The following is a 12,051-nucleotide window of genomic DNA, read 5'->3' on the forward strand; positions in this document are numbered from 1 at the left end:
CCAAGTACATCTACCAACTGCTTCTCACATCCAGTAGCTTATTTTTAAGGAAAAGATGACAGACCAAACAGAACATCAATAAGCTGAAAAGACCATTTTTTTAGTATGAGCAGCAGCTACAAATCCTAGGTGTACCCTGAATGCATAAATATGTTTTAAAGGTGTTGTGACTCGTGTCACATCCAGGCAAACAGCTGGATAACAGCAGACTTAGGACAGGTTCAAGTAGACTGAAAGCAGTTTTCACTCACAGATGCAATGACAGCAGTGCAAATAACCTGGATGTCTGATGGGCTGTGAATCCTGGGCACAAGAAGTCCCAGTACAAGTTTTACAGCTCAGAGCTGTTCCTAAAACAATCTCCTTTCAGAGTGAGAATCCTGGGAAAGAAACTTGATCTCAACCCTTAAATAGAGGTGTGAGTGGCTTCTTCATTCACATTTGACAGATTGCTGCAGGCCATTGCCAGCAGGTACCTAGGATACCCACTTACACAAGGATGCTGCCACATACAGTAGATACTCCTTCACACCTCAACATAAACAGGCTGCCAGACAGACCCACGAATGCACAGAGTGTGTCTGTCCTATGTCCAGTCCTTTAGAGGGATGAGGATTCACAGGCTGGAGCGTCTGCCCTCCTCAGTACTAGGACTAGCAGAACAGAATTAGGAACGGGGCTCCTATTTTCTCCCTTTAAGTTTTGCTGACTAGCCCATACCCACCATCATGAAAACTCAAATCATCCCTGGAGATCTCAGACTGCAGAGATACAGAGACAGGGTGTGATGGGGAGTGTCTCTGGCAAGGCATTGAGTTGGGTCGAACATAAATCATACATCACATAACTCTACCCCAATGGCAGCAGTTGTCTACCCTCAGGAGAACACCACGTGGGGATGCTTACAGAGATGAGCTCTGGTTGTCTCTCCATTGGGCAGCTCAGAGAGGGCACAGCCCAGGGAAAACAAGTCAGCTCTGGGTTCAGTGTGGGCTGCTGCCCTCCTCCAAAGCACAGCCACATGGCTGTTCCCATTTTGGGATGGTCCTTCAGTGCTGGCCCTGGCCTGCAGCTGCCCAGACACTTCAAATCTTCCAGCACAAGCTGCTGGGCAGCAACGTGTCTGACACAATCCAGCCCTCTCTGCTTCAGCACCCTGTGGGTTCCAATGAGAGCAAGGTGAGAGGGGCAGGAATGCAGCCCTGCCATTGCTGGTGAAGCTCTGCAGTCACTGCTGGCTGCTGACAGCCAAACCAGAGCCCTGTCTCCTGTACTGTTATGGGAGGGAGCTCAGCAGTTCAGCCGCCAGCCCTGTGAGTAAATGTTTCAAAGCTGCACCGAGGCGTTGTTTAATTTTGATTTCCAAGTGACCTCCAGTTCCCCTGGATATGCTAAGGGTGGAAGAACATTCACTCCAGGAGTTAGTTTATCTCCAGTGGTGCCCAGCGCAGTGGTTCCCAGGGCAGGGAGGAGAGATGGGAAGGCTCCTGGTGTTCTCTCTGCCCTCAAACACCAAAGATGAGTATCTCCATCAGATGTCACCTCCACCAGCAGAACCAAGTAACAGCACCCCTCCTGCAGCTCTCTTCCTCAGCAGCTCAAGATCCTTTTTTTCTTATCATTCTGCCCTCCAGCAACAAGTTTCCCACCCATCTATTGCCCACTTCAGCTTGGAATCATAGACTGGTTTAGGCTGGAAGGGACCTTAAAGCTCATCCAGTTCCAACCCTCTGCCATGGGCAGGGACACCTTCCACTAGAGCAGCTTGCTCCAAGCCCTGTCCAATCTGGCCTTAAAGACTGCCAAGGATGGGGCAGGCACAGCTTCTGTGGGCACCCTGTGCCAGGGCCTCAGCACCCTCACAGTAAAGAATATCTTCCTAATATCTAATCCCATTTGCATGGGTCTAGCTGCAAATGGAAACAGTGCCAGCATGTAAAATTAAAGATGGACCTGCAAAGAACCAAACCCAACTAAAGTTACACTTGTGATATAAATTATTTCAGTGACTGGTTTCTGCTGCAGCCCCATTAACAGTGACACAGTTCCAGCTGAGCAAAGTAAACCACAGCTGGGGAGAGGAAACAAGCACAAGTGTCATGGGGCACCTGTCTCTCCGAGGAAGTGGTGGGTAGACACAGGCCCCAGCATGGGACTCAGGTACATCCAGGGCTCTGGCAAGTGACCTGAGCATGGTGAACCATTCATAGCAGCTGAGCAGACATTAAAGGAATGCCATAAAACCACTTTGGCTATTGCTAACATTTCACAGTGCTGAAAGAAGTGCTAGTGTTGGCACACAGCAAGTGGCATCTGTACAGCTCTGTGCTGACTACTGACTGAGCCCTACAGGGGAGAGAAGCTGCAAGGACAAGAGCAGGACAAGGCAAAGAAAGTGCAAGCTGCAAACCTCTGCTTGCCTTGCTCAGCAGCAGATGAATGTTAATTCTCTGCTGGTTTGCACAGCCACAGACAGACCTGTTCTTTCTAATTTTAGCCCTTGCCTAATTTAAAACTATAGAGATGCTATTTTCATGGTGGGTTTTTTCCCCTCTCTTTAACAGGTTGTAAGCTGCCAGATGCACCCAGCGTAGTTGAGAAATTGGTGTTGTCCAAGCGGAGCTGGGAAACCTTTGTTAGAAATAAGAAGCAGATAGAATAAAATGGCACATTAAGGCATGCTTTTAAGCTCTAAGAACAAGTCTTGGAGGCAGAGCAACCTGTCTGTGCTGGGTGGAGGAGGGGAGCGGGTCCCCAGTCAGCTGCATTCTGGTATGGAGCATGCACCTTCCTCAAACCTCACACACGGACCAGCCCCACGTGCCTTGTGTCTCCCAGCTGTGTGCATGCTGACACAGAATCCTGGAACCAACTAGGTTGGAAAAGACCTTTAAGTTCATCAACTTCTACCACAGGGCTGCCAAGTCCACTGCTAAACCTTGTCACTAAGGGCCTCATCAGTGCAGTTTCTGAACAGTTCCAGAGATGGTGATTCCACCCTGAGGACACATACAGCCATCCGCCCTCTTCAAACTGCACACCTCCACCATACATCCACCCTGCTTCCAAGCCTTTGCTCCAAAATACACCTGCATCCAGATGCCCTCGCCCCACACACATGCGAACACCCTCTCCCTGCCTCTGCTCCTCCTCTCCATCACCCATCCTTGCTCGTCTCCCGCTGAGCCTGCCTGCAACAGGCAGCAACCTAAAATGTGTGTAAAACATGGTGAAATGAGGAAACATTTGTGAGAGGAAGTGAGTGGGTGGAGGGAAAAGCCTGGAGTGAACCAAAAACAACAAATAACACACTGAAACCTGAGCACTGAGTGCCCAGGGTATATGTAAAAACGCCAAGTTTACAAAGTACTGCCCAAATGCACTCACTCTGCTACGTGCACCCAGTGTATGCAAGGCAGCAAGATGCGCACAAGCGCTGAAAATAAAGAGGAAGCTGAAAATCAGAAGTGTAAGAGCCAGTGCCTTACAGCAGCACAGGTAGCTTCTGTAAGAGCGAGCAGAGAAGGCATCATGGCCTCAAGTTGCACATGCATCTTACTGGATCCCACAACCCGGATAGCAACCCAGAGGTTTTCGAAGTCCAGACAGTCTGATGGTGTCTCACTAAGTACAGAGGTCTTGGCAGCTATGAATAGACTGCATGTACATTTTCATTTCGTGCTTTCAATTAAAGCCTTTTAAGGGTAATATTTCTGTTTTTAAATGAATGGTTATTTCTACAATGATGAAACTGGAAGCCCAGCTCTGCTGTTTGTTTCTGACAGAGCAGCTGTTCCTCAGTTCAGATTTCTCCCTGCAGCAGGGCAAGCACATAGGAACACAATTACCAGTTTTTCAGCTTATTATTTGTGCATCCCTGACCTGTAAAACCTTCCTGCCTTCTCTAGCCTTGCAGAGAAAGACTGGCAGTGTTATGGCTTCAGTAACGCTCCACAGAACACCTTGGGTTTTCTCCTAAAAGAACAACAAACTTAACTCAAAGGGTGTTCAGACACGTCACTCTAACCACTCACCCAGTGAGCTGGTTGTATCCAAGTTGCTACCACAGACAAGGTCATTAGCAATTAACAGGTACACAAACAGCTATTACAACATGCACAGAAAATGGTCCGGTTTTGGTTACATTTCACTTTCCTTCCCACATGTTTTACAGAATCACAGACTGGTTTGGGTTGGAAGGAACCTGAAACCTCATCCATTTCCAGCCCTCTGTCATGGGCAGAGACACCTTCCACTAGAGCAGGTTGATCCAAGCCCCATCCAACCTGGCCTTGAACACTGCCAGGGATGGGGCAGCCACAGCTTCTCTGGGCACCCTGTTCCACCCCCATAGTAAAGAATTTCTTCCTCATACCTAAATCTTCCCTCTGTCAATTTAAAGCCATTCCCCCTTGACCTATCACTACAGGCCCTTGTCAAAAGCCCCTCTCCAGGTTTCCTGTAGGCCTCTTTAAGCATTGGAAGACTATTACAGGGTCTCCCTGAGCCTTCTCCAGCATGACCAACCCCAGCCTGTTTCAAACCAGCTTGTTCTGCAGGGATTGTCCTGCAGAAGAGGTTCACTTCCACATGTAATAAGGCTGCCCACTTTTAATTTTGAAAGCATAACAAAAGTGATCTGCGAGTTGTCTGCGTATTATTCCCCAAATTTGGCAGTGGAGAAGCCCAAATGCAGACTAAGCGTGACACCGCTCCCTCTGAGGCTGAAACGAGTGAGTGCTCCTGGAAAGCAGCAGCGCAGCCGTGCCACGGGTTACAGTGATTGCTCCTGACAGGTTCTTCATGGTATCACAACAAATTAGGTCACAGATTAGATTTTCATAGCACAGATTACAACTAGTGTCTATATTTCTCTTTTTACAGAGCGAGGGTTGTAGCCAGGAGGTTTGACCTCAAGATTGGGAACAAGGCAGATGCGGGGGGAGTTCTCTAATTCTGGCTGAGACAAAAACCAGATGATCCTTAAGGTCCCTTCCAACCCAAACCATTCTATGATTCTAAGAAAGACCATTTTAGTGAGACTCAGATAAAATTCCTTGTTCTCTGCTGTGGTTGAAACATTTGGTATTTTTCCCTTTCTATCCAGAAAGCCTTTGAGAAATAAAAGAGTTTGTCCACTGGGCACCGTGGAGCAGATCTTACAGCATTTCTGCACTGCAGATATCAAACTCAGCATTTTATAAAAATGGCATTTTGATGATAGAAAAGCAGCTTGCACCATGGAAAAACCTGCTGGGAACGGAAACCAAAGCTACCTATTAGATTTATCCCACCTAATACCACAAGGTCACACACAGACTCAGTTTGAGCATCTCTGGTGTGGGAAGATCTTAAAGGGATAAATTCATGTGAGCAGTATTCAGAAACAAACAAAGAACCCGCTGGGGAGAGGAGTTTTAAAATACACCCAGCAAAGACAGTAATAGAACCAAGGCACCAAAAGAAAATTCAGGCTGCATGAAGCTCTGCACAGAGCAGCACAGAACAAAGATTTCCAGCAGCTCAGGAACTGCAGACACTGCACAAAGAGCTTTCTGCTCATTGCAGGACACAGCAGGTCTGAAATCCCGGCTCCAGCAGCTGTATTCCCGCAGCCGGTGAGTGCCGCTCCAGCCACCTCCTCCCTCAGAGCTGTGCTGCTGCAGGGGAAGGAAGCACTGGGAGCCAGGGAGGCAGGCTCAGCTCCCGGTGGCACTGTGCAGGTCTGCAGTAGGACAGTGATTCAGCAGATAAGCTTACAGCCTGGGTAAGCACTAAAGGAAAACCTAAACCAGATGATCAGAGAGATAGGTGTTGGACTGAGCTAACCTCAGAGACAAGCCTTTCTAAGCCAGGGTGAAGAGATGGCTGCAGGAATGACCTTCAGCTGACAAAAACACTTCTGAAGCCCACGATGGGATCACACTCCTGCAACTACTTTGCTTGGGCAGCCAAGAGCCCTGCTCTCAGCTGGGCCTCTGGACTGTAGTCAACCAGGGCAGGCTGGTTTATACCTGCAGATGAACCAACCTGCAGTCTGTAATCAGGTTCTCAAGGTGGTTTGCAGGCACAGGACACGGCCTCTCCTCCTGTTCCCAGGGAAGCAGGAGGAGCACATGATGCTGTGCATGATGCCCCATTTGCAGGTTCAGACAGGCCAGTGCTCGGTGCCCTCTGCTCTGCCTCACACGGACCCTGAATCACTCAGCTGAGCCTCCAGCTCTAAAACCATCTCACCCTTTGCCGCAGCAAAAGTTTCTCACAGGAAGTATGCTTTTACTTTCAAAATACTCTTGGTCTTGTTCTTCTCCAGCAAGCACAGGAAGTATCTCAAACATCTTTATTCTTGTGAGCCACTATTTATCCTCTGATACCACCGAGTAGAAAGCAATAGCAGTTCAGAGTGGCCATGCCCTCCCACACTCCGGAGGCGGCATTAAGCTTTTAACTACCCACAGCGCAGCATCTCCTTCCCCTTCTCTCTCTGAGCACACTCACATTTAGAGGCACAGGATGAGGCCTCATTATCTTCCCTTTGAGCCCGAGCTGTGCCATGCAGGTTATTGAAAATCCATCGCACATGCTCCTTGCTGAGCAGTCTGAACCATTGATCTCAGCAAGAGAAACGGGTGCTCTAGGACTTATTGGGCAGGTTTTTCAAAGCCCTGTTGGTACGAGTGTTCCTGATGGATCCTAAGCTATGGAGACCACCTCAGGCCTGCCCACAAACCCCATCATGCCAGGGGTGCTTCTGCTGAGCCACAGAGGAATCCCACCACTGAACTCCGGTGCTCCCTGGCGAACCGAGTGATGACAACTGACAGAAAACACTGTTGTGCCTCTTGGTCTCATCTCACCAGAGGAAGCAGCAGGTAGGAACCACTGCCTGCAACAGCAGCTTGAGAACATCCTAATGCCTGGACCAGCACCGAGTAGGAGCACCACAGGAGCCATGCAGTAAGAGCTGCCTCTGGCTAAGGCAGCTCTGACATACAGTGCTAAGAAGTGAAATGACCCAGGGTGCCTGTTTGCACCTGGGAGGGGTCCCTCTGACCTCCTGCGGGCACCCTGAACACTTCCCCGCTCCCCACAGCAGCAGTGCTGGTGTCCTTGACATGGCACAGGCACCAGCCTGCTGCCAGGCTTGGTTTCAGTCAAGCACTGAAATAAAGATGGTGTTGCGCTTCCGATGAAATCCCACATCTCTTTGAAACGGTTCTCGGTTCGGGTGCAGATGTGGGGTTTGAATGAAATAGAGGGCCTCCGCTGTGTTAATCACACACCCAACGAAACACCAAATAAGCAAGTGTACCCCTCGTAGCTTTCTGGGCCATGTATATTAGGGATAACAGTTCATAAAGCAGTGAAAGGGTAACACCACTCTAAGCCAGTCTTCATGGTTACAGGGCTGCTCTGTGCTATTTCCCATTTCACCACTACCCCTTTTGAAACGCTACAGCTTAAGAGAGGGGCAGTTTTCACACAGTCACCATTACAACCTGCCCAGACAAGGAAGTACCGAATCCCCCACAGCAGCAGTGCTCACCTCCTGACCAGACAGTCCAGTCCAGCCCATCCCTGGCTGAACTCCTACATGCAACATTTACATGAGTGAGGACTGAAAAGCCTCCATCCTGGCACTGCCCGAGCTTCGGGGCACAAACGCAGAGCACTCAGCACAGTGCCGCAAGCAGAGCTAACATCCCCGCTGCTCCCAACCCGGGGTGGTACCATGGTGGCACCAAACCGGGCTTCCCCCTGAGGCCAGCCCCAGGGTACTGCTGCTGGGGCTCAGGCTGGCAGCTCCTGGGGTGCTGTTGGTTGGTCCATCCCCGGGCACAGCCTCTCCCGTCCCAGCCGCTCACACCGCGCCCCGCGCAGCCCCGGGCGCTGAGGGGAACCGAGGCGGCGGCTCCGGCCTTCACCCAAACAGGGCTCGGCGCCGGCTCTGCCCGCGGCGCCACAGGCGGCCCGGCGGGGCGGGCAGCGGCGGGGCGGGCAGCGGCCGGGCAGGGGCCAGCACCCTCCGCCGCCCCCGCGGGGCTGCGCCTTCCCGCCAGGACGGGTCAGCGGAGCCGCACCTCGGGCCCGTTGCTGCCGGCTGCTTACCCCGGCTCCCCGCAGAGCGACCCCTGCTCCGCTCAGGCGGTGCCCGCTCCCCTCACACGGACCCCTGCTCCCCTCAGGCGGTGCCCGCTCCCCTCACACCAGCCCCTGCTCCCCTCAGGCGGTGCCCGCTCCCCTCACACCAGCCCCTGCTCCCCTCAGGCGTTGCCCGCTCCCCTCAGGCGATGCCCGCTCCGCTCGGGCTCCGCCCCGGTTCCCCTCAGGCGATGTCCGCTCGCCTCAGGCACCCACCCCCGGTTCCCCTCAGCGCTGACGCAGGGTTGGGGGGGACGCCCGCCGGCAGCCGCCGCCCCGTTCATGCGGCGCCCGGCTCCGTGGCAGCCTACCTGTGCGGCGGGCGGCCCGCGGGCTCAGCCTGGCCTTCCGGGTGCCGGGCGGCGTCACGGGCACAGGTTGCTGCGGTGCCGCGGCGCTGTAGAAGGAAGCGGCGCGGGGTGTGTGTGTGTGTGTGTGCGGGGGGGGGGGGGGGGGAGGCGGCCGCGAGCCCCGTTTTCCCCCCAACCGCTGCGGCTGCAGCCGGGCAGCCCCGCTCGGGAAGGGAGCCCTGTGGGGTTAGCGCAGGGCTGAGCCCGCTGCCTCAGCCCCACCCGGGGCTGGAGCCTGCGGTGTCCCCGGCCTTGTGCTCCAGGGCAGGGTCGGGCAGCCCGCGCCGGGATAGGGAGGTACCGGCGGCTTGCGGCAGTGCCTGGCAAACTTTGGATGCCTCTGTGCCCCAAACCCGGCCGTCAGCCGTGCGGCCGCAGAGCCTATGGCTTCATAGGGGTACGGGGACTGCAGGCCGGCACCGCGGTGACAGCGCAGGGATAGGGCTGTTGGCCACTCCAGATATCCCCGCTGCAGACTCTGGTAGCCGCACCTGGCTTTAAGACTGATCCTAACCAAAGAAATAACTCATCAAAGGTGGTATTTTCCTTCAAACCCCAACAGCTCCTTCCATCTCTGGAGCAGTTGTGGCAGCCCTGAGGCACCCTGCTCAGTTGCTGTTCCGTCTCGTGTTGGCTATTGGTGGCATTTCGGTGGAGCGAGGGTCCCCCCAGGACATGGCATCTCCATCCCTGTCTGCCCAGCAGGAAGCTCTCCCTCCAGCGACAGATGCTGTTGTTCTCCGGCACCACCAATCCCTCTCAGGAAGGGACAGGGATTAGATGGGGGTAACATGTGTTAAGGTAATAGCTCTAAACAGCATTTTGCTGCCTGGCTTTACTGTCTATTGCTGGCAGGGGGCTGTGACACTTGAGCTCACTGCAGCCGCAGATGCTCTACACCAGTGCATGGCTCTCACCATCATGGCCACGATGGCTCCAAGTCCTGTTTTTGGCCCAAGGCAGATAGAGATGAGGGCAGCAGACCCTGCTCTAAACAGACACTACCAGGGGCCACATTTTGCATGAAAGACATTCAGGCAGAACACTGCTGTGTGCAAGTGAGAGGAATAAAATGCAGTTCTTAAGGGTTTTGAAGCAGAGGATTTTCACACCCCAAAATTCTGTATTTTCTTTTTCATCTCAACTTTCTCTGCATCCTGGCAGGGAAGGGGGAACAGAAGGAGCTTTTCTGCTGGACCTGGCAGCATCTCGCTCAGACAGACCTGGCAGGAACACAGGTGCTGAGTTAAAGGATGATCCTGAGAAAAACTCCGCCCTAGACAAGGCGACCATTCCAGACCTGCTCCAAGAAGGTAGTGGGGGTGGCAGAACCATGCCTAAGGTGGGGCTGGCAGGGCTTACATCCAGATGCTCCTGCTCATTGGATCTTGGGCATGGGTCCTGCCTGCACATCTGGTGCCTTCTGCTCCTTCACAAGGCCCAGTGACTACAGCAGCTACTTGCATAGTGCTGACCACTGCTCTCCCTTCCCCATTATCATCTGCTGAGATCTTGCTGCATCTCCTGGACAAGGACCTTCGCTTCTTCATATCAATTCAAGCTCTGCATTACCTTGAGCTTTCAGGTGAGTATATGGCCCATCTACAGGCAGTGCTCACAGGAGAGCTGCTGTCTCTATGATTGATGTTCACATGTTGACAAATGGAGTCATTCATTCTCCTTCCAAGGTGTCCAAGTTGTGGTTTGTGTTGCCCCCATCACAGTATCACAGTATCACAGTATCACAGTATCACTGTATGCTAGAGATTGGAAGGGACCTCAAAAGATCATCAACCCTAACCCCCATCCCTCTGTTCTTCTCACACCTCCAACTTGTAGCACATGCAGAGTTCAGGTTTGTTCCTGTTCTCTGCAGAAGACTTGGAAGTGCCCATCTTCCAGCATCACTCAGTGAAAGTTCTTGTCACATGAAGCTGAATGCTCCTTGTTGTCCAGGTGTCCAAGCTGCTAAAATTCCCTTTCAAGAAGGCCAGCAGCTCTGTGCACCCCTATCAGGGCAGGTTTAGCTTTCATTCTCCTCTTTCTTTCTGCAGAGGTTGTAGGGAGGATGGAGACTGAGGAACATCCTGGACCGAAAATCAGCCCTTTGCCCCTGCACTTCTATCTGCAGAGCTCAGAACTACTGCAGTAGTCCTGGAGTTGCTCCACAGGGCTTTTCTCCAGCTCCTGGTGGGTTTTCGCACACTAAATAGTCTCAGCTGAAACAAGAGCATGTGGCTGGCTGCAGCTCACTCACTGCTCAGCTACTCGGGGCTGTTGCTGTCCTGCCTCATTACTGAAGTAGAGCTACAGCTTTGAATTAAAAATCTATGATGAATAAAGGTAAGGCTAGGACATGTTGTAAGTCTGGAGCCATGGATGGGTTGGCTTGCAGTATGGACAGGTGATTACAGGCAGTATAATCTTTATTAACATGAAAAATCATCTGCTTTCATCTTTGAGGTGTCTCTGGAGCAGCTTGTGGCTCCTGGTGTCACCAGGTCACTGAGGAAGGCTGCAGGCTCCAACAGAAAACCATCACAAACCCCTGCTTGGCCAACAATCAGTTACTGACTTCTCATGTGCATGCTCAGCACAGGAGGTGGCTTGGTTTTCTTTGGTCTGAAATTCACTAAACTAGGCTTGAGAACAGCATCAAACTTAAGCTACTGCACAGTACTCCTTGCTCTTGTAAGTTTACAAGCAGCTGTGGTAAGTTATTCCTGGACTATTCTCTGGAGACTAGGGGAATTACTTAGTTACAAAAAAAACCAAGCCTAATGCTATTGCTTTGAACTAAACAAAAGTAGATACCATGAAACAACCTCTAGGGAAGCTATTCTAGAGGAGTCTAGTCTGAACGTTCAATGGTGATTCATCTATGCAATGGGACATAGTGAGAGAAAAATCAGGTCCCTTAATTTCTGGTGGTAACTGAAGCACAAGAAACATCTTCAAGCTTTGGGGAAAAAAATCTCATGGGGGAACAGACCTAATCCCACACTTCCTTTCAGCAAAAAGCAACATGCATGAGGTGAGGGGATGCTTATGATCACACACTGCAAGAACCAAGACCAAACTGGTACAAACTGCAGGTTTAAAGTTCCAGGTAAGCTTAAAACTTGCTCAAATCATTCTTCAGGTGGTGCAGCAAAGAGAGCAGCTTCTCCTCTGTTCTGACCTGGTTATAGCACATGTGGCAGCTGTCACAAGTTGCTTGTCTCCTGCCCCCCCCCCCCCCCCCCAATTATAGAAAGAGACCAGAGCACACATCCGCCTCATGCAGACAGGATCTGTTCTGTAATTCACAGAGGAACAAGGCAAAGCCTGTACCATGACACACTATCGTTTTTAGTGTCACTCCAACAGCAGCTGTCAAAAACTGGTCAAGACTCAAGGTTTTGTGCATGCTGCAGCACAGAGGGTGTCAGCTTAAGTACAAGTTGGCAAATGACACTTAGCTTTATCTCAAGAAGAAACTTGAGAAGTCTCTCAGCAGATGACAGAGCTGTAAATCATGGGGTTTACAGCCATAAAAGTATCATCAAGACAACTTTAA

At 51.7% G+C, this 12,051-nt stretch overlaps 1 protein-coding gene across 2 annotated transcripts in view; it reads right to left on the reverse strand.

The window, feature by feature from the left end:
- CYRIB (CYFIP related Rac1 interactor B) overlaps positions 1–8,574 on the reverse strand; it is a 99,916-nt gene extending 91,342 nt beyond the window's left edge. For both annotated transcript variants that reach the window (XM_061374256.1, XM_061374259.1), the window contains exon 1: positions 8,454–8,574. The gene's annotated coding sequence lies outside the window, so the exon portion shown is untranslated. The remainder of the gene's footprint in view (positions 1–8,453) is intronic.
- Positions 8,575–12,051: the final 3,477 nt, after the last annotated feature.

This window comes from Neopsephotus bourkii, unplaced genomic scaffold (assembly GCF_033783945.1).
Source record: "Neopsephotus bourkii isolate Nb327-2 ecotype Australia unplaced genomic scaffold, CSIRO-AGI_Nbou_v1 NB_1637, whole genome shotgun sequence".
NCBI classification, from domain to species: Eukaryota; Metazoa; Chordata; class Aves; order Psittaciformes; family Psittacidae; genus Neopsephotus; species Neopsephotus bourkii.